Source organism: Dysidea avara, chromosome 1 (genome assembly GCF_963678975.1).
Source record: "Dysidea avara chromosome 1, odDysAvar1.4, whole genome shotgun sequence".
NCBI classification, from domain to species: domain Eukaryota; kingdom Metazoa; phylum Porifera; class Demospongiae; order Dictyoceratida; family Dysideidae; genus Dysidea; species Dysidea avara.
Window position 1 is genome coordinate 3,680,191 of NC_089272.1, and position 22,526 is coordinate 3,702,716.

Below are 22,526 nucleotides of genomic sequence, written 5' to 3' on the forward strand. Positions count from 1 at the left end.
TTGAAAAACTGTGAGCATAAAATTCTTGCTTTTGTTTGTTTTTTATGTTGAATGCACTGGTGTAAGGAAGACTCACTGAAAAACTGAACCACATTCCTGTCAAGACAGACAACTGCAGGTTTGATTCGATCCCCACCTATGTCACAACTTTTTGATGCACCTTTTTGTTTTCTGTGCATTCATCTGTTCTACACAAGTTTTTATCAACTAACTTGATTTGCTGCAATATTTGAGTTACTTGATGACAGCAAGAGTTCATAACATATATATTTATATATATTATGAACTCTTGATGACAGGTATTTAATTTCACTAAAATCCCACATCGATACATGTTAGGATTCTAAGATACTATGAACTAAAAGTTGGGTTTTAAAAGGGGTGCACAAAAATGCCACCATCTGGAATTGGACCCACAACCTCAAGTTGGGCACTGTACCGTGCACAAACAATGGTAAGTAAGCAGTCTGATGGACAGATTAGAATAGATATAGATCACCAGTTTGTTTGGCTAGAGAGTAGCAATGATGTACAGAAACTGCAACCACCACAGGTAGTTGGTGTCACATGTCTTTGACAAAAGACCAACCTAATCATTAACGTAACGTTTTAAAAATTTCAGTTCATTTATAAACAGACAATAATGTGCATACCCTGTGACCATTTGTGCATAATAACAAACACATTACAACAAATAAGTGTTAAGTGTTTTGATTGGTTAATTTGCTTCAGTTACAACACTGTCACTACGTGGCTTCCTCACAATTTCATCTGATTGGGTAGCTAGTGATTTGAAATGCTGTAAAGGAGTAATTACAATGTAAATACACATAAACTTTCATGATCATCGAGTTGCATGTATGTACAAATAAAAGGTATCTCTCAATTACATTAGTACATACAGGGATATGCCCAGAGTGCATGGTCGATACCGATCACCACTTAAATAAAATAGCCAACACTACCTCTCACCAACCACTACAGATTCACCTCTGACATACACTACAAAGTTAAGGTCCCACACTACTTTTCTGGACCCAACCATATCTCTTGTAGCCACCACTACTGTAAACCTGAGCACATCACTGTACATGTGGAGATACACAATTATAATCTAATCCAAAACAGCCAAGCTGTAAAAAAAGAGTGCGGCCCTCAAAAAGGCTAGGGTGAAAAAAGATGTGAAATCCAAGATGATGGCCAAGAAATGGCTGTGATGGTAGGTTAATGGTAAAAATTTTAATAGCAACAATTCAGGTGAATTTTGGTGCCAAGACCAAGCGGCACCAAAATTCACCTGAATTGTCGTTATTAAAATTTTTACCATTAAGCTACCATCACAGCCATTTCTTGGCCGCCACCTTGGATTTCAAATCTTTTTTCACCATAAACTTTTTGAGGGCTGCATTCTTTTTTTACAGCTTGGCTGTTTTGGATTAGATTTCATTTCATTTTGTATTTGTATATATAGGCCTGCTTTGGGACTTTTTAAACCTATCTTTTTTTCTTTACCACAGGAAGAAGAAAAGATGATCATGAAGCTTTAAATATTTCTGATTTTATCAGTAAAAGTATAAATTACATAATTATATAATACATATCAAGACACACGGTAGTGTGTCGTGCGGCCAAGAAAGCCGGCGACCACACCGTGAGTATATTTACAGGAAGAAAGAAAACAGCTTTTTCACGCATGCATAGCTCCATGGCCTCTTCTCCAAAGCACACTATTTTTGCATTATAGCTGTCCTCCAGGTAGGGTACGCCACACAGCAAATTAGATTAAATTCGCAACAGCCATTTGCGAGATATGGGCATCCAAAATTTCGTTTTAATTTCTTCGTTTTTTTCTTCTTATGCCGTACGGGGGGCTACGGGGGCTTTGATTTCTTTTCGCACACTTTGCAAAAATTGCTATAAAATGCAAACGTGTAACTCGATTGCCTCGATCTTTGGCACAAATTAAGAACGTGTAACGGTGGATTCACGTACCAAGTTTGTTGTAAGTCTGAGTAGTATTCAAGGAGTTATGGACGTTTATTCATGTAAAAACAGATCAAACTTCTGTCACGGCTACAGGGTAAACCAAGCATAGAAATAACTTGAAAATTGGTGTGTAGATAGGCTGATCATCGTAGCAGTGCCTTTTGATAGTTTGAATAGCAATAGAGTTACAACAACAAAGTTATAAAGCAAAAACTAAGCAAGTGTAAAATCGTGGGATCGAGATACTCTAATAGAGCAGTCACCACGGGGTAAAAAAGGTGTGCAAAAAATGTCAATAAAAAACAACTTACCAGAGTTCGAACCAGGGACCTCCATACCTAACACCTCCATCCTTAACCACTGAACCACTGCTACCTTGACTGATCACCTTACTTAATTTCTGCTTTATAAATGAAATTTCTAGTTGAAATCTGCTTATAGTCAAACGTTTGTAATTTCATAGATCTACCAATAGAAGTTCTAGACTGTTCTAGAACATTCTATGTATGTTCTATTAGAAGTCCTCAAAAACAATCTGCACTCTATTAGAGTATTACAATAATATTATCAAATATTGAATTAAATCATGCAATGAAATATATTTATAAATCTGTCTTCAATAATCATCATTGTATCTACATAGAAAAGAAGAAATGTGAGTAAAGACAAACCTCAAAGTCAGCCATAGGCTGGTTTTGGGGCCTTGTAAAGTACAAAAAGGAGTGAAATCCACACAAAAACAGCCAAGCTGTGAAAAAATGGTGCGGCCTTAAAAAGCCTGGGTGAAAAAAGTTGTGAAATCAAAGGTGGCGGCCAAGAAATGGCTGCAATGATGTTAATGCTAAAAATTTTAATAATGGCTGTGTGCATTGTTAAAATTTATTAGCATTAACATCATTGCAGCCATTTCTTGGCCGCCACCTTTGATTTCACAACTTTTTTCACCCAGGCTTTTTAAGGCCGCACCATTTTTTCACAGCTTGGCTGTTTTTGTGTGGATATTTATTACAGAACTTTCCATGGTGGTTTCTTTGTAACTGAACACTCTACAAGGTCTAGCTGATCTCTCTACAGGGTGAATTGTTTGTAGCCGAACGATGTACAAGGTAACTTCTTCTAGCTGATCTCTCTACAGGGTGATTTGTTTGTAGCTGAATTCTGTACAGGTGATTTGTTTGCAGCTGAGCTCTTTACAGAATGGTTTCTTTGTAGCTGAACTCTCTACAAGGTGACATCTCTTGCTGATCTTTCTACAGGGTGATTTGTTTGTAGCTGATTTTTTTACAGGGTGATTTGTTTGCAGCTGAACTCTCAGCATGGTGGTTTCTTTATAGCTGAACTCTCTACAAGGTGACTTCTTCTAGCTGATCTTTCTACAGGGTGATTTGTTTGTAGCTGAACTATCTACAAGATAACTTCTTCTAGCTGATCTCTCTACAGGGTGATTGTTTGTAGTTGAATTCTGTATAGGTGATTTGTTTGCAGCTGAGCTCTTTACAGAATGGTTTCTTTGTAGCTGAACTCTCTAGGTAACTTCTTCTAGCTGACGTCTCTACAGGGTCACTAGTTTGTAGCTGAATTCTCTACATGGTGGTTTCTTTGTAACTGAACTCTCTACAAGGCAACTTCTTCTAGCTGATCATTCTACAGGGTGATTTGTTTGCAGCTGAATTCTGTACAGGTGATTTGTTTGTAGCTGAGCTCTTTACAGAATGGTTGCTTTGTAGCTAAACTCTCTACAAGGTAACTTCTTCTAGCTGATGTCTCTACAAGGTCACTAGTTTGTAGCTGAACTCTCTACATGGTGGTTTCTTTGTAACTGAACTCTCTACAAGGTGACTTCTTCTAGCTGATCTTTCTACAGGGTGATTTGTTTGTGGTTGAACTGTCTACAAGGAAACTTCTTCTAGCTGATTTCTCTACAGGGAGATTTATTTGTAGCTGAACTCTTTACAGGTGATTTGTTTGCAGCTGAACTCTCTACATGATGGTTTCTTTAAAGCTGAACTTTCTACAAGGTAACTTCTTCTAGCTGATCTCTCTACAAGGTGATTTGTTTGCAGCTGAACTCTCTACATGGTAGTTTCTTTGTAGCTGAACTCTACAAGGTGATTTCTTCTAGCTGAACTATCTCTTTCCATAGTTGCATGAACTCTCTACAAGGTAACTTCTTCTAGCTGATCTCTCTACAGGGTGAATTGTTTGTAGATGATCTTTCTACAGGGTGACTTGTTTCTACCTGATCTCTATACAGGTTACTTGTTTCTAGCTGATCTCTTGAATTCTCTTCAGGGTGACTGCTCTATTAGGATAACTGCTCTATTAGAGTATCTTGATCTCGCACTTGCTACACCAAGTTGGATTTCGTGTTGTAACTCCGTGGCTTTAAGTCTGATTCTTCTACACCAATGAAGAGCCTTTCTAAGTTGATTACTCCATCTATACAACGATTTTCAAAACATTACCCCAAGCGGTTTATCTGGTAGGCGTGGCAAGCAGTGAGAGAAGACCATCATGATTATGATGAAAGTGTACAACATTAACAACAAAAAAAAACAAAAAAAGAGAGACAAGTATGTGAATCCTCGGACTAACATGCGACCACAGACGGTTTTTTTATTAGCTAATCTCGATTGCGTAATTGTTACACACTGTTATTTTTTTCGTTGTATCTTCCTGGTTGTTAGCTCGATTTCTTTCAAACCACAAAAGGTTTGAGGTTCAATAGTTAACCTATTTACCCACCAATTTTCAGCTTCTTCCCATACGCGGTTTACCCCGAGGTTTACCCTGTAGGCGTGACAACATATTCATGTTATTTTTTGTGAATAATCGCTCATAACTCTTTACCTGTTTATCGTATTCCAGCCAAAGTTGGTACAGAGATGCGCCTTTATACCCCCTTTCTGTGTGCCAAATTTCAAGGCAATCGGATATGGCGTACTGTTTTATAGCAGTTTTTGTAAGTGTGCGAAAAGAGGAAGAAAAATAAGAAGAAAAAACGAAGAAACTAAGCCAATTTTTGAAGTCGCATATCTCCACACTACTATGTGTCTTGATATTAGTGGCACTGCCTCCCCTGGGTTAGCTATTACGTCCTATAGGTTTATACCTAAAGCCTTGATACAATGAAAAGGTTTAATTGATAATCTTTCCCAACAAAAGACCAATACTCAGTGGCATCACAGTAAAATTTTACCAAACACTCCAAAATACAAAGCATGAGGGATGTAGGAGCATGCACCCCCCCTTGGAAATATTTGAAAAATTAGGTGTGAAGATAATCGATTTTGTATGCTTCACACGCTTACAGTGATTCTCTCCCATAATCCTATAGAACCACTAAAACCAAACGCCTCTCCCTATATTTCAAAACAACCCCCTTCTCCTCTCCCCCCAACTTAACATTCTGTATTGAGACTTGAGATGACATAAAAATGGTTATCTACTATATACTTTTGAAGTGTGTGTTACCCAAGCAGTAAACCATTGAAATACTCTAATTGAATAGTCAATGCTCTAATATGGCATTCTAAATTTGAAAATGCTCTCCTTCTCTACTATCTTTCATCTTCTTCTTCAGATATAATTGTCAACAGTGATCCATTTTCTAAACATGTTGAGGATATTTATGCTTCCATTGTTACCACCAACACAATCAAAGTATGTGATCCAGTTCACAGTCCTGGATATTATAAAACTTGGATTGGGCCTGGTTGACCTTGACCCACCCAGTTTAAATTCCAGCATGTATGCAGAACTAACATACCTGAGAATTCTTAAATTCCATATATAAAGTAAACAGCACATGAAGAGAATGAATCTTGTTCTTGTACACTGGAATATCTAACATGTCTGTGAGAGCAACACCACATGTGATTACAGTATAGAAACTCCTAAAGACTTCACATGAGTGCATACACTGTCACAATTTTTATAGATTAATGGGAATCGAAGGGATGTGGGCATACTATGTAGCTACATGATTATACTAGTTAACTCACTGCAGATAATGTCCACAAATTGTGACAGACTACAGTCCAGTTCAGCTGACGGTAGTTCCACCTACAGAGCATATAACAATCAATAAAACACACACACACACTATATTTATACATTGTGTGTACACTGTAAGTATGAAGTAAGCACATACAGTACACTAAACGTTTTATCACACACACATGGGAATTGAGTGTTCAAAGACACACACATGCGTGCCGTGACCATGTGTGTGACATACATACTCATCACTCACACTACACAGTACACAGTACACACACATACTGTGTACAAGTAACAAAGTAAAGTTTTCAGCTACCATCACGTCTTCCCAATGAACCAGCACTGGGGCACCTGTACGCTACTCAGGTGTCATGAGTCTGAGTATACATGCATTGAGCTGGATACTTAATAGCTCGTGTTTGCTCTTCACACCTCTACTGTCATCAGTAATCACCTGGTTGGATGAAACACTATTTCTCTTGAGAAAAATTCACTTTTAGCTGTTTTCTCTGGGCTAAGCTCAATACATTCTATATGAGGCTGTACTGTGTCCCACAGGTGTGGGGGCACCTGAAATCACACCTGGACCTTCATCTGTTGGTGAGACATAAACCGTTGGCATTTGCTTCCCCAGTTAACACTGGTATTCATCAATGTTGCAGCTGAGTGGGTTGCTTCCCAGTTGGCCACCAGGTCACTAGGTCTCTATTTAAATAGCTGGATAGACTGGAGTAACTTGAGCAAACTTTTTTGCTCAAGGAAACAACAATAGTAACTGGGCATAACCGGGAATCGAACCTGGAACCTTTCAATTACCAAGCCAATGTTCTAGCCACTTACACCCACACACATGTGCTGCACACCACACACACACACACACACACACACACACACTACACACCACACCCACATTAATATGTATACTATTTAACAATTATGATTATGATTATGATTAAATACGGGTAAAGGCACAGCCTGCATACCCGAGTTCTTCAAACTGTGGGGACCATTCCTGCATCAGTGTCTCAATGTTTGGTAGATTCCTACACAACAATGAAGTGTTATTGTACATACATAGTAAACCATAACAATCCATCCATCAAAATAATGTCACACTCACTTGGTATAGTGCACTTTAGCAGCTGGCTTTTGTCGATGGAGATCACTGTATTGTGATAGTGACAAGTCACAGATAAATGTACACATAATGAATTACGTATACAAGTACATATTCACTTGCATATTAGTAATTAAAATTTATCCAAAACATAATTACATGACAGTTATTGTGTGTAGATTGTATCAAACCATACAGTAGTACTGTTTCAGTAGGGATTGTGCCTAAAGTGACAAGCACCGCCTAAAATGCTGCTTTTAAAAATCATCCTAGAGACACCTTACATGGCGAAAATCATCTTTATGGAATAATATCAGTCCCTCCAATATCAGTCCATCCAATATCATATACAACGTTAAAAACAAGAAAACACATAGCGGTCAAATATACGCAGAATGTAAAAAAAATCACTGAAACTCGAATTTTCATCTGCCAGCCTACCTGCTAGACCACACTTGCAAGGCTAGAGGCCAAATGAAGCAGCAAACAGCCACCATTTTATGCCATAAAAGCAAACTCACCAGTTGGCATGTGCCTTTTGGAGTTCGAATGAGTGTGTGCCCTCTGTGTCTTGCCTTTTTTATCTTCTGGTCATCCTCTTCTTCACAAATAAAACCATATAATTTTCCGTATCAACACTTTCCAAGCAGCATATTTAATTGTTTAAAGGACTTACGTAAAAGGTACTGGATACCTGGTAGATTCTTGTAACTTCACAATAGGTTCAAGACCACACCCATTAATGATCTTGATTGATTAATAGCGATAGAGTGTGGAGACCGCACCTCTTAACAGTCTACTTGATCATGACCCCTTATTGTTGGTCTATTTGTATTTACAATGCTAGCACAGTGAAAATATGAAATAGTGACATACCCCCTGGTAGGTGAGATGCTGACTTGAGATACTCTAATACAGAAGTCACACTAACATCTATATAGCTGTATGCTATAGTAAAAAAAAACTAAGCGGACTAGTATAATAATTATGTCAATGTAGGGATTTTCCCACCAAGCTATGCTGCTGTAATACCATCATTCATCTATTGTTTCACTACTTTTTAACGTTCGGATCTCTACTTCCATACACTATGATAGGAGTGTATAGTAGAGACCACAAAGGAGTAGGCGTGGCCCACAAAATAAAATCACTCAAAAAACAGCCTCAATTTTCCCTGACGACGATGAAGCAGTATTGGTTAGGTAAAACTAAGCCCAAACAAGCTTTCAGATCGATCTGAAACACTTTCAACAAGTTGCTATGGAATTTAAAAAAAATTATTAAACAGAATTTTCTACTGACTGACTAAGTAACTGACTGATGCCTTCAGACAAGCATAACTCGATAACAGCTAAGGCTACAGGCTTGATTTTTTCACTGTTTGATGTCGCTTCGGGCTGAGAGGTGCCTTTTGACATACCGCAGTATGTACAATGCATTCTTCATGGACTTACCAGTGTCATCCTTTGTGTCCCATTCATCTTTGCTGACAGCGAAAAATATCAATTTGGCGGTAGCACATGATGGCTTCCTTTCGTAACGGAAATTGTCCGTATTTTTCATAGTGGCTGTTTTGATTGCAAAGGTGTTTTTTGAACAGTTCTTGGTTCGTACTGCTGTGGAACGGGTTGAACATAGCTGACAATGAAGTGTAATGGATACTTCACTTTTCAGACGATAACTGATATAACCGGGGAGTGCGGCACTATTTCTTTCGGTATGTGTGGATTGCAGAGGTGCTTTTCGAACAGTTCTTGATTCGAATTGCTGCATAACAGGTTGGACAATCTTAGGCCTTCCACCTGGTTCAGCACAACTTCTACTTGCCATTGTGCACAAATGAACAGAAGCTCTATATAGAATGCTTACATAACCTAAATCAGCAGAATTAATGCTGAATAAAAATGTTTTATAGTAGCATTTGCAGGCATCACCATCTTCAAAGAAAAGTGTTAAGTGGTTTATATAGTGCACAATACCTTTTTATGTAGGATTGCTTGAGAAACCTTTCAGTTAGTTCTAGTTCTTGAGCTAAAGTTTTAATGGTTTTGGTTTAGTTCTAGTTTTTGAATCAAAAATTGAAAAAATTTTAGTTTAGTTTTAGTTTTAGAACTAAAATAGACCACATTTTTAGTTTAGTTCTAGTGTACTAGAACTAGAATTAAATTGCTGTACTAAAACTAGATTTAGTTCTAGTTCCTTAGAACTAAAACAACACTATTACATACATATGTATATTAAAAGATAATCACATAATCTTACAGTCACAAATGTTAAGCAGTATACACCAATGAAGCTTACCACAGGTTTGATATTGGGTTGTTTGGCTATGACCAAACGGACAGATCCACTGTACCAGGAGCTCATAAGTGCCGCTTCAGCGCTTATAAACTCCTGACTGTACACACGCAATCTCCACACAGTACACAGTTACACATGTATACACAGCAACTCACCCAGTTAAGGTAGCATGATCATCTTCATTGGATTCACTCTCACTTTGTTCACTCTACTCATCAGCTGGCTCATACTGGTACATCCTACCACCTCCTCCCTGACCCCCTCTGTCTTCTTCCTCGTGCTGTTGTTGTTGCTGCCGCTGCTCCTTGTAAGTTCTCATTCTAACCTGAGATGAACGGGTGAAACTACATAGCAAGTCTGTCTGAGCTCAATGTGTCATGTTTTTAAGTGAGATCTCAGGTGTGTTACACCATAACCTGCATAATATGTATACCTTGATCAAAACAGGTTGGAAGGGTAATAACACTACAAAAAATTGTGTTAATTATGTACATGTTTGAGATTTTATGGTGGGATTTAGAATTGAACAAAGGCTGTGATGTTCCTTTGTAGGTGGTCAATTGCTACTATCATTCATCTGCTCTCACAAGGAGGCTTCCTTTATGTTTTTGCTAACCCTGTGTGAGGCACACTCCAATACCGTCTTTGTGGTGTACATTACTTAGGACACTATTAACTCACACTTTTTGTGACTGGATCTGTAAGAATCCCATGTTTGTGCATTTTGAATTCCATTTCATTACATTTCCTTTATCTATGTAGAAAGCCAAAGGAATAAACGGTCAGCCAAAGTTTTATCCCTAGAAGCTAGCCTAGGGCTTTCAAAGCTACAGCACTACAGAGAGGCAACAAAAGAAAGATCGATTTGTACACTGACAATACAGAAAATAAAACTACAGACGCTTAAATTAATGATCATAACTTACAAATGCAGTCTTCTATGGTACACCATCACGTTCTCTACTAACAGGCAAATCCATTGCTGGGTATCCTTCCTACCCAAAGGTGAAAACTTGAACAAAATAATTAAGTGAGAGTGAGCTGCTTGTCCATGTGAGGCAGACTAATGCTTATACATTTCTTGGGAGCACTGATAAAAACAAAAGATTTCCTATTCCTCTTGCTTAGGAGAACCTGATGCTACCAAGGTTTTTGCTGTTAGCACCTTCCTTTATCATGAAACAATTTTTTATAGTTTGTAAGTATTTCACTCATTGTATAATGCATTCTACAATAAAATTAGTCTTGAACACGTGGGATTCTTGCAGATTCAGCCACATTTCTCAAGCGAGACTCCTGTATTTGCTCACCTATGTACAAGACATTAATCACAGGCTGGCACAAGATCCTGCGTGATTTTGAGATAGCCCAAGTTTTGAAACTATCATATTCAGTGTGGCCAAGAGTTCATAATTATACAGTATATACTGAGGAGAGTATACCCCTGTAGAATGTAAAGTTTATGATGTAATGTGGTGGCTTGTGATGTAAGAGCAGCCATAAAGTGCAAGAATTGTTAGTACTGTACTACACTCGCAACACTCAGGAGAGCCATATTTGTGAATGGCCGAGAAAGAAATGCCTCTGCAGGTGTCTAAACCAATGAAAGCATGATTGTAATTTGGTGAGAAACACTGAGAGCTTGAGTTAGTTCGGTTGCTAGTGATGTTGTTAAGCATGGGTTCAATCAATGTTATGTTCAATTAATGACACAATTATACAAAGAGAGGACTTGGAGGTGTTACATCACAAGTAATTATATGCCCTTCTACAATCGCATATGAGAGTGGGATGCTCTTCTTGATATATATTACAAGTAGAAGTTGGAATTTTAAGCTGGATTAGGGATCAAAGAAGAAAAAAGCAGAGAAACAAGGAAACAGCTAAAAAGTTGTGGAACAAGGAGGTTGCCTATAGCTGCAGATATACTAGTGGACACCTAATCTCTACTCTTCAGTCTATAACCAAGACTGAATTAGGGATCACATGTCTACTAGTATATCTGCAGGTATAGGCAACCTCCCTTATTTCCCTACTTTTTAGCTGTTCCCTTGTTTCCCTGCTTTTTTGTTTTTTGATCCCTAATCCAGCTTAAAATTCCAAATTTTTTGTTTGTTTACTATTTTAATAACACAATTATGACTACTGAATCCACACGTACCACATTAAAAGAAAGAATGGCACCAGGCATTCCATAAAATATAATAATTCTGTGTCTGAATGCTCATCCCAATAATCAATTACGCACTGAGAAGTAAGGTGGCCATTACGCTTCATTTATAGCTGTGCTCCACTCATTACACAGCATTACAAACGAAGAACAGTACAAGAAACTTCTCTACAATGAATCCAGTCGCTACGGAAAATGCAGGCAAAAAGCATGACACAGCCAGAGGGAAGTCATATCACGCTATCGCAAATCGACACCTTGTGTTGTCAGGAAAAAAACTGGAACATAAAGAAGGACAAAGGTAGGTCCATGATACGTACATTGTATGTACTGCGGTTGAGGAAAAGGCACGTCTCGCGACGAAGTGACGTCGAACAGTGAAAAAATCAAGCCCGTAGCCTTATCCATTGTCAAGTTATGCTTGGCTGAAGGCATCAGTCAGTTAGTTAGTAGAAAATATAAAAAAATTAAAATTCCATAGAAACTTGTTGGAAGGGTTTGGGGTCACTCTGAAGGCATTTTTGGGCTTGGCTATGTCTAACCAATACTGCCAAGTTGTTATGAAGGAAATTTTAGGCGTACAGTTTTGGGCAAGAAAGCCCAAAACTGCATGATCCCTAATATACAGTACTACCGTACTGTATGATGAACTCTTGGTGTGGCTTGATGCACCATTGTCACATACTAGTTGTATTTCATCAATCGAGAGGTATTTCAATGCTCAAAGGGTCCAATATGCTTTTCAATATAAACCTATAGCCTAACATGCACACTATCAACCTTCTCTGCGTCTAGATATGCAGTTGTTCTGGGCCTCCTTTATCGTAGATGTAAATGGCATGTGATTTGTTTTAGTTGGCATTGGTACAGTACAGCTAACATGTAGCATGTATGACATACATGTATTGAAGAACAATGCATATCACTGGCTGTCACTAATAATGGATATGACTAATAGCATTGTATTTACATAGAGCAAATACACTCTAGTAGGATTGCTTCATTTCAAGGATTTTACATTTGTTGTAGAGATGTACACAACCTTCATATGTACTTGAGTGATGAAACTTGACCCCAACTCATAAAGACCGCAAACTCTACATATGCACATTTTCAATGGGAACTAATTCTTTTATCATGACCAACCAAACTAAAACATCAAATTCTTTTTGCAGCACCCCACTGCCAGAAAAATTTTCAGGACTTGTGAATTTGTTAAATAGTCATAATTTTTTGTAAGTAACCTCCAATAGGAATAATTTAATGACAATTGTCTAGTGTGTAAAAATGCAAAATACAAGAGTGTTTCTGGATTAAGGTATTTCACCTGTTATGTGGACTGATCCCTGGGACTAGCCTAGTCTCGTCCTTCAGACCCATTCTCCGTGGTGGGTGCTTATCGATTGGAGATTATAAGCACCCCCCCCTATGAAAGGGTCTGGTGAAATGCCTGTACCTTTTTGTACGAGAAATCGCCAGATACTGGCGATTGTTGATTGGTGTTTAATAAATATAAAGAAGGTGTCTATTCCAGGGTGATGCGTCAGCTCTACAATCGGGTTTCCTTTGGCGGGAGTTTAGCATCATGGGAAGTTCAGCGTGCCACGTGTCACTGTGGCTGGAGCGAAGGAGCTACTGTTCTTGAGAAGTACATGAAAAGAAGTTAATAGTAATGCAGAACAATAAACAATGTTGCTTATTTCTGGGTTCATTTGAAAAGGGCAAGGGAAAGCAGTTGAAGTACACAGGATGCAGTTGTCACAAAGAACGAAACACTTTGGAACTGGTTTCTCAAGAGTTAGGGTTATCCCAGATGCTACCTACTGGTGGAGCTATATGTTACTCTTGCTTATAAGTAGTGAGAACATTTGATAGGCTTACTAATACAATTGCTGGAGTGGAGGAAGAGTTGAAGGCATTACTGATGCAATCACCTCAGCCACACCGGAAGAAAAGGACATAATCTGAAAGTGTAAGAGAAGATAATTCAAATTCAAAGATCAGGAGCAATTGGCAACGTGATTGAAAGCCATAACACACATGTCATCGAAGGTCAGATTCTACCAGGGGATAATTCCACTCCAAATACCAATGTTATGGGAGGTCAGACTCAACAAGAGACTAATTGCAGTGAAGATCCTATTGATGTGACTGTAAGCAAGTAATAACATACTTACGTATAATTATATGCATTCGATCCTGTTATATAGGTTGCCATCAACTTTCCAAGTGGACTATTGATTTAGCATGTAATTATTTTAATAATTGAAATTAATTATAGTGTAGTGTTTTGCATGCTCAGTATTCGCACACAAGTTCACAGATGTCACAACATGTACTCCTTGGGAAATCATCATGTTCATACTCGATGAAGTTATTGAAAAGGACTTATCATCAACATTCAATCTTGTTTTCAGCATAAATCCTCATAGCTTGTTTTGTATACCTACTAGCCTTCTCAAACATCAATACTGCTACAGAATTATTTCTGTCTCGGCCTGCACGTCCAATTTCCTGGAGGTACTGTTTTAAGTCAGATGGAGGACCCCAATGAAGAATATGGCGGATATCTGGGATGTCAATGCCCATACTAAATGAGGTTGTAGCAATGACAAGATGCAGTTTGCTCCTTTCTTTTGAAAAGAAGGACATTACCATGGTCTTCATTTTATTTGTTGAAGCTCGTGTGTACATGGAAATGAGACGATGTTTCAGTAAGTTGGGACATCCTCCTACAGGTGATGTAATTCACTTTCCTAAGTAACGTGCTATACACAAATACAGCCTTGTACAGTCTTTGTAGGTATGAGCAAAAATGACAGTTTTAGGAAAATCTTTCTGTTTCTGTTTAGGTTGCAATGCAACAGCCTTGGAAAACTCCTTCAAAGATTTTGATGGCTGCACCATCAACTTGATGTTTCCTCTGTTTGGGGGTACTGCTATAACTATTGGTTTCTGAGGAGACAGTCGCTCTGAAACCACATGAAATGTCTTGGTAGTAGCAGTGGCCGTGAGTGCCATAAGATTAATATTACTTGGGATCAGGCAGCGCACTTCTCCTATTTCAGCAAAAACTGTACGGAATTTATCACTCCTAAATATGACACTGTATATATATAAAATATTATTTCATAATCAATATTTACCAGGTCTTAACACAATGTGCTTCATCCACAGCAATCCCAACAAGAGATTTCTTATATTGGTCCGTTAATAGCATATTGTGGTAAACAACATTGCACAAGAGGCACTGGCAGCTTATAAACAACAGTTGAACATCTCCTCTGAGAACTCTTGACTGTACCGTACAGTCAACCTGGCCCTTACCCACAAACTCTGCAGATACTCCAATGGCACTAAATTTGCTGCCTGCTCTTTCATGATTGCAACCAAAGGGCTTATGCAAACAACAATGCTTCCAGTTTTGCCTATAACAAAAGTAATATAATACACCTTCAGACAATGCAGTTCAACCTACCTCTCAGTCTATCTAACACCAGTGGAAATATACCATATATCATTGATTTTCTGTACCCATGCAGTCGGTAAAGAAACAAACATATCATGGCCTTCACAAAACCTCTGAATCGCTTCTTTTTGTTTATCCTTTAGTTGCAAATTCAAGCCAGTGGAGACGCTAGCTACAGCATCCAGGATATTCATCTCAGGCTGTGGTGACACATAGCACGCTGAACTTGCCATGATACTAAACTCCCACCAAAGAAACCCAATTGTAGAGCTGACGCATCACCCTGGAATAGACACCTTCTTTACATATATTAAACAATCAACAATCGCCAGTATCTGGCGATTTCTCGTACAAAAAAAGGTATGGGCATTTCACCAGACCCAGAGGAGGTTGGACGTGTTCACGTGAGCTGTACTTTAATTGCATTCTTTGAAGCCTACACAAAGGATGATCTGAATATTTAACGATACCCAGCGATCCCCACCGTTTTTCAGTTTCATATTGTGACTATTGACAATCATGTGAAATACCAAATCAAGGCAATGTACTTTGTTTTGTAATCAGTGCTTGAATTCCGGGTGAAATTAATAAGTTGTGGTTTAGTGTACACTACTTCACTAGCCTTCACGTATGTATTCTATTAACGAAACATGAAATGGCTCAGTGAGTTATTCTGAGATCACAATGTATTAACCTCCTCTACAAAAGGGATTTTGTGTAATTTGTTTTAGTGGCGCTTAAAGTACGTCCAACCTCATCTGCACCAGACCCTTTCAGAGGGGGGGCATTTATAATCTCCAATCGATAAGCGCCCACCCCGGAGAATGGGTCTGGAGGACAAGACTACGACTAGCCTGTGCAATCAGGGGCGTAGCTAGCTTTCAGGATTGCCCGGGCACAAGTGGTCCCCATGCAAACTATATAGCAAGAAATACGAGCCCATCTCTGTGAACTCTTTATTACACAATTGCTTTCGAAAAACTGTTTAAAAGTGCACTACTGATATACATGTACCTAGCTAGCTACTATGATACACTGCTGTTTGTGCAGCTTATTAGACTAAGATACTACTGCATGAATAATATAGAAGCTAAAACTAAACAATGATGAACTAACTTAGCCTCATCCCCAAGATCGGACTTCTTTTTCACTCCTCCGTCTACCTGATACAGCACTTTATATTCATAATACTTTATCAGTGACAACTCCAGCCCCAGCATTGACTCCTTTTTCACTCTTCTGTCTTCTCTACTTGCACCGAGGACTTGACTTGCACACACCGAGCGCTTTTGCATAACAAGCTTTAACAATGCTGCGGATCCTCTAGTGAGTCCTGCCTCCAGTAGCTAAGACGGGCACCACAACCAACTGGAAATTGGCTTTTGTCCGTCTTTCATCAGTTGATACCATTAGATGTCTAATCACTTTATATTTGAGTAGCTGTGTTGTCCACTGAGTGGTTTCACCAAATAGCACATGTTTGACTCTCGATCCACGCTAAAATCTTAAAATGTTATCACATGACGTTGGGAATTACATAGAAAATTACTAAATTGACAGAGGAATCTTGGCAAACTCAAGTATACGCGATTTTTGATGATCAAGACACACGGTAGTGTGTCGTGCGGCCCAAGAAGCCGGCGCGCAACCCCGTGAGTATATTGACAGGAAGAAAGAAAACGCAATTTTTGCACCTCCGTAGCTCTGTGCTGCCTTGATGAAACAAGACAAATTTTGCTGTGTACATTCCCTCCAACTTCAGTACTCCACATTCCAAATTTGAGCGAAATCGCTTCAGGCATTCCTGAGATATGCAACTTCAAAAATTGGCTTAGTTTCTTCGTTTTTTTTCTTCTTATTTTTCTTCCTCTTTTCGCACACTTACACAAACTGCTATAAAACGCGAACGCGTTATCCGATTGCCTTGAAATTTGGCACACAGAAGGGGGGTATAAAGGCGCATTTCTGTACCAACTTTGGCTGGAATACCATAAACAGGCAAAGAGCTATGAGCGATTATGCACGAAAAATAACACCAATATGTTGTCACGCCTACAGGGTAAACCGCGTATGGGAAGAAGCTGAAAATCGGTGGGTGAATAGGTTAACTATTGAACCTCAAACCTTTTGTGGTTTGAAAGAAATCGAGCTAAAAACCAGGAAGATACAGCGAAAAAATCAACAGTGTGTAACAATTACGCAATCGAGATTAGCTAATTTTTTTAATTATTATTATTATTATGCTTGCCACGCCTACCAGATAAACCACTTGGGGTAATGCTTTGAAAATCACTGTACAGATGGAGTTATCATCTTAGAAAGGCTCTTCAATGGTGTAGAAAAATCAGACTTAAAGCCACGGAGTTATAACACGAAATCCAACTTGGTGTAGCAAGTGCGAGATTGAGATACTCTAATAGAGCAGTCATCCTAATAGAGCAGTCACCCTGAACAGAATTCAAGAGATCAGTTAGAAATAAGTAACCTGTATAGAGATCAGCTACAAACAAATCACCCTGTAGAGAGTTCAGCTACAAACAATTCACCTTGTTCAGACATCAGTTAGAAGAAGTTTTCTTGTAGAGAGTTCAGTTACAAACAAATCACCCTGTTGAAAGATCAGCTAGAAGATGTCACCTTATAGATAGTTCAGTTACAAAGAAACCACCATGTAGAGAATTCAGCTACAAACTAGTGACCCTGTAGATACATCAGCTAGAAGAAGTTACCTTGTAGAGAGTTCAGCTACAAAGAAACCATTCTGTAAAGAGCTCAGCTGCAAAAAAAATCACCTATACAGAATTCAGCTACAAACAAATCACCCTGTAGAGAGATCAGCTAGAAGAAGTTACCTTGTAGATAGTTTAGCTACAAACAAATCATCCTGTAGAGAGATCAGCTAGAAGAAGTTACCTTGTAGATAGTTCAGCTACAAACAATTCACCCTGTACAGAGCTCAGTTAAAAGAGGTTTCCTTGTAGAGAGTTCAGCTACAGACAAATCACCCTGTAGAGAGATCAGTTAGAAGAAGTTACCTTGTAGATCGTTCAGCTACAAACAATTCACCCTGTAAAGAGATCAGCTAGAAGAAGTTACCTTGTAGAGAGTTCAGCTACAAAGAAACCATCATGTAGAGAATTCAGCCGCAAACAAATCATGTATAGAGAGTTCAGCTACAAACAAATCTCCCTGTAGAGAGATCAGCTAGAAGAAGTTTCCTTGTAGAGAGTTCTGCTACAAACAAATCACCCTGTAGAAAGATCAGCTAGAAGAAATCACCTTGTAGAGAGTTCAGCTTCAAAGTAACAATTATGTGAGAGTTCAGGTACAAACAAATTGTCCTGTAGAGAGATCAGCTAGAAGAAGTTACCTTGTAGAGAGTTCAGCTACAAAGAAACCATCATGTAGATAGTTCAGGTACAAACAAATCACCCTGTAGAAAGATCAGCTAGAAGAAATCACCTTGTAGAGAGTTCAGCTACAAAGAAACTATCATGTAGAGAGTTCAACTACAAACAAATCACCCTGTAGAAAGATCAGCTATAGAAGAAATCACCTTGTAGAGAGTTCAGCTACAAAGAAACCATCATGTAGAGAGTTCAGCTACAAACAAATCGGCCTGTAGAGAGATCAGCTAGAAGAAATTACCTTGTAGAGAGTTCAGCTACAAAGAAACCATCATGTAGAGAGTTCAGCTGCAAACAAATCTCCCTGTAGAGAGATCAGCTAGAAGAAGTCACCTTGCAGGGAGTTCAGTTACAAATAAATAAACCATGTAGAGAGTTCAGCTGCAAACAAATCATCTGTAGAGAGTTCAGCTAGAAACAAGTCACCCTGTAGAGAGATCAGCTAGAAACAAGTCACCTTGTAGAGAGTTCAGCTAGAAGAAGTCACATTGTAGAGCTACAAAGAAACTACCATGTAGAGTTCAGCTGCAAACAAATCACCCTGTAGAGAACTCAGCTACAAACAAATCGCCCTGTAGAAAGATTAGCTAGAAGAAGTTACCTTATAGGGAGTTCAGCTATGAACAGATCACCCTGTAGAGAGTTCAGCTACAAACAAATCACCCTGTAGAGAGTTCAGCTACAAACAAATCACCCTGTAGAGAGTTCAGTTACAAAGAAACCACCATGTAGAGACTTCAGCGGCAAAGAAAATCAATCACTCTGTTGAGAGTTCAGCTAGAAGAAGTCACCTTGTAGAGAGTTAAGCTGCAAATAAATCACCCTGTAGAGAATTCAGCTACAAACAAATCACCCTGTAGAAAGATCAGCTAGAAGAAGTTACCTTGTAGAGAGTTCAGCTACAAAGAAACCACCATGTAGAGAGTTCAGCTGCAAACAAATCACCTGTAGAGAGTTCAGCTAGAAACAAGTCACCCTGTAGAGAGATCAGCTAAAAACAAGTCACCCTGTAGAGAGTTCAGCTGGAAGAAGTCACATTGTAGAGAGTTCAGCTATAAAGAAACTACCACGTAGAGAGTTCAGCTGCAAACAAATCATCCTGTAGAGAGTTCAGCTAGAAGAAGTCACCTTTTAGAGAGTTCAGCTACAAAGCAACCACCATGTAAAGAGTTCAGCTGCAAAAAACTCAATCACCTTGTAGAAAGATCGGCTAGAAGAAGTTACCTTGTAGAGAGTTCAGCTACAAAGAAACCACGATGTAGAGAGTTCAGCTGCAAACAAATCACCTACAGAGAGTTCAGCTAGAAACAAGTCACCCTGTAGAGAGTTCAGCTAGAAGAAGTCACATTGTAGAGAGTTCAGCTACAATGAAACTCCCATGTAGAGAGTTCAGCTGCAAACAAATCACCCTGTTGAGAACTCAGCTACAAACAAATATGCAGTGTAAAAAGATTAGCTAGAAGAAGTTACCTTGTAGAGAGTTCAGCTACAACGAAACCACCATGTAGAGAGTTCAGCTACAAACAAATCACCTGTAGAGAGTTCAGCTAGAAACAAGTCACCCTGTAGAGAGATCAACTAGAAACAAGTCACCTTGTAGAGAGTTCAGCTAGAAGAAGTCACGTTGTAGAGAGTTCAGCTACAAAGAAACCACCATTTAGAGAGTTCAGCTGCAAACAAATCACCCAGTAGAAAGTTCAGCTATGAACAGATAACCCTGTTGAGAGTTCAGTTAGAAACAAGGAATCCTGTAGAGAGATCACCTAGAAGTATCGCCTTGTAGAGAGTTCAGCTACAAACAAATCACCTGTAGAGAGTTCAGCTACAAACAAATCACCCTGTAGAGAGATCAGCTAGAAGAAGTCACCTTGTAGAGAGTTCAGCTATAAAGAAACCACCATGTAGAGAATTCAGCTGCAAACAAACACCCTGTAGAGAACTCAGCTACAAACAAATCGCCCTGTAGAAAGATCAGCTAGAAGAAGTTACCTTGTAGGGATTTCAGCTACAAACAAATCACCCTGTAGAGAGTTCAGCTACAAAGAAACCATTCTGTAAAGAGCTCAGCTGCAAACAAATCACTTGTACAGTATTCAGCTACAAACAATCACCCCGTAGAGAGATTAGCTAGAAGAAATTACCTTGTAGATAGTTCAGCTACAAACAAATCACCCTGTAGAAAGATCAGTTAGAAGAAGTTACCTTGGAGAAAGTTCAGCTACAAAGAAACCATTTTGTAAAGAGCTCAGCTGCAAACAAATCACCTGTACAGAATTCAACTACGAACAAATCACCCTGTAGAGAGATCAGCTATAAGAAGTTACCTTGTAGATAGTTCAGCTACAAACAAATCTCCCTGTAGAGAGATCAGCTAGAAGAAATTACCTTGTAGAGAGTTCAGCTACAAAGAAACCACCATGTAGAGAGTTCAGCTGCAAAGAAATCACCCTGTAGAAAATTCTGCCAGAAACAAATTGCCCTGTAGAAAGATCAGTTAGAAGAAGTTACCTTTTAGAGAGTTCAGCTACAAAGAAACCATTCTGTAAAGAGCTCAGCTGCAAACAAATCACCTATACAGAATTCAGCTACAAACACATCACCCTGTAGAGAGATCAGCTAGAAGAAGTTACCTTGTAGATCGTTCAGCTACAAACAATTCACCCTGTAGAGAGAGCAATTAGAAGAAGTCACCTTGTAGAGTGTTCAGTTACAAAGAAACCACCATGGAGATTTCTGTAATCAATATAATATTATGTGACCGGATTTGCGAAAAGGGGTCTTCCACACACATCCAATTCCGTAACCGTTGGAGACCATAACTCAGTGTTCAAGTAACATATTAACCTGAAAATTTCACCACGTATTCAGCTATAGTGGTGCTCACCACTGTCCAAAATTCAAGGCAATAGCTCTTTCCAATCTGAAGTTATCAATTGTCAAAGTTGGCAAATTGGATGTGTGTGGAAGACCCCTTTTCGCAAATCCGGTCACATATGTATTATACAGTATATATAATTTGTACATTTACTGATAAAATATTTAAAGTACATCTACTTCATCTTTTCTTCTTCCTGTAGTAAAGAAAAAAACATAGGTTAAAAAAGTCCCAAAGCTGGCCATAGGCCGGCTTTGGGGTATACAAATACAAAAAGAAATGAAATCTAATCCAAAACAGCCAAGCTGTAAAAAAAAGTGTGCGGCCCTCAGAAAGGCTATGGTGAAAAAAGATGTGAAATCCAAGGTGGCGGCCAAGAAATGGCTGTGATGGTAGGTTAATGGTAAAAATTTTAATAATGACAATTCAGGTGAATTTTTGTGCAGCGCTGTTTTGGATTAGATATTATTATGGAAAGTATACAAGGCACTCCAAAAAGATAGCAAGTGCGTATTTTTGTGTGAATTAATTACGGGCGCACCGAGGCAGTCACCGCTATCATCAGGCTTGCTACCCAGGCACCAGCAATGATTGCCCGGGCCTGTGCCCATGCAGGCCCTGGTGTAGCTACGCCCCTGTGTGCAATGGTCACCTCTTCTCCATCACTAACCTCCACACTCTCATCATAAGGTTTGTTCAGCACTATCTGACCCTGTGGAACAATGTGATGTAACAAATGCTTGAGTAGCGGAAACTTGCATGGCAAGGCCCTATACGTGCATTGTATGATATGCCAGACTACTACTCATGCTATCAGCCGCACAACCCACTAAACCATGTTCACAGAACATCGTAACATCCATAAGCGAGCCATAAGATTTGTACAGTTCAACTAAAGATTCTGGCGAACACTCAAAGCACTTTTCTCGCGAACACTATTCCAGTTAAAGTCCATCACTGCACACTTAAATGTACAGCAATAGAAGTACGCTACGATACTATAACAATGTACTCACCTTCTTATCCTCCTCAGCGTCTGGCGAATAGTTGGTCGCGAGGGGTTGGTCGCTATTCAGAGGCTCACCTCCCCAAAACTTCTGATTGTGGGTTAATAGGGTTTCGTGATCAGCGAGTAAAACTTAGTTCCTCCGTGTGTATCGAAAGCTTAGATCCCTGTGCACAATGGCATCCGGTAAAGT

The 22,526-nt window shown here is 39.0% G+C and overlaps 1 long non-coding RNA gene across 3 annotated transcripts; it reads right to left on the bottom strand.

The window, feature by feature from the left end:
* Window positions 1-614: 614 nt before the first annotated feature.
* On the bottom strand, window positions 615-22,524 carry LOC136253410 (uncharacterized). Of its 3 annotated transcripts, none has more exons than XR_010700122.1 (7): window positions 22,344-22,524; window positions 9,562-9,731; window positions 7,109-7,153; window positions 6,972-7,031; window positions 5,991-6,051; window positions 5,756-5,841; window positions 615-799 (listed from the first exon to the last, which is right to left on the bottom strand). It is a non-coding gene; the product is annotated as an uncharacterized lncRNA (long non-coding RNA). The 3 variants fall into 3 exon arrangements; XR_010700123.1 differs by lacking the exon at window positions 22,344-22,524 and adding an exon at window positions 16,162-16,464; XR_010700124.1 differs by lacking the exon at window positions 6,972-7,031 and having other exon boundaries at window positions 22,344-22,520.
* Window positions 22,525-22,526: the final 2 nt, after the last annotated feature.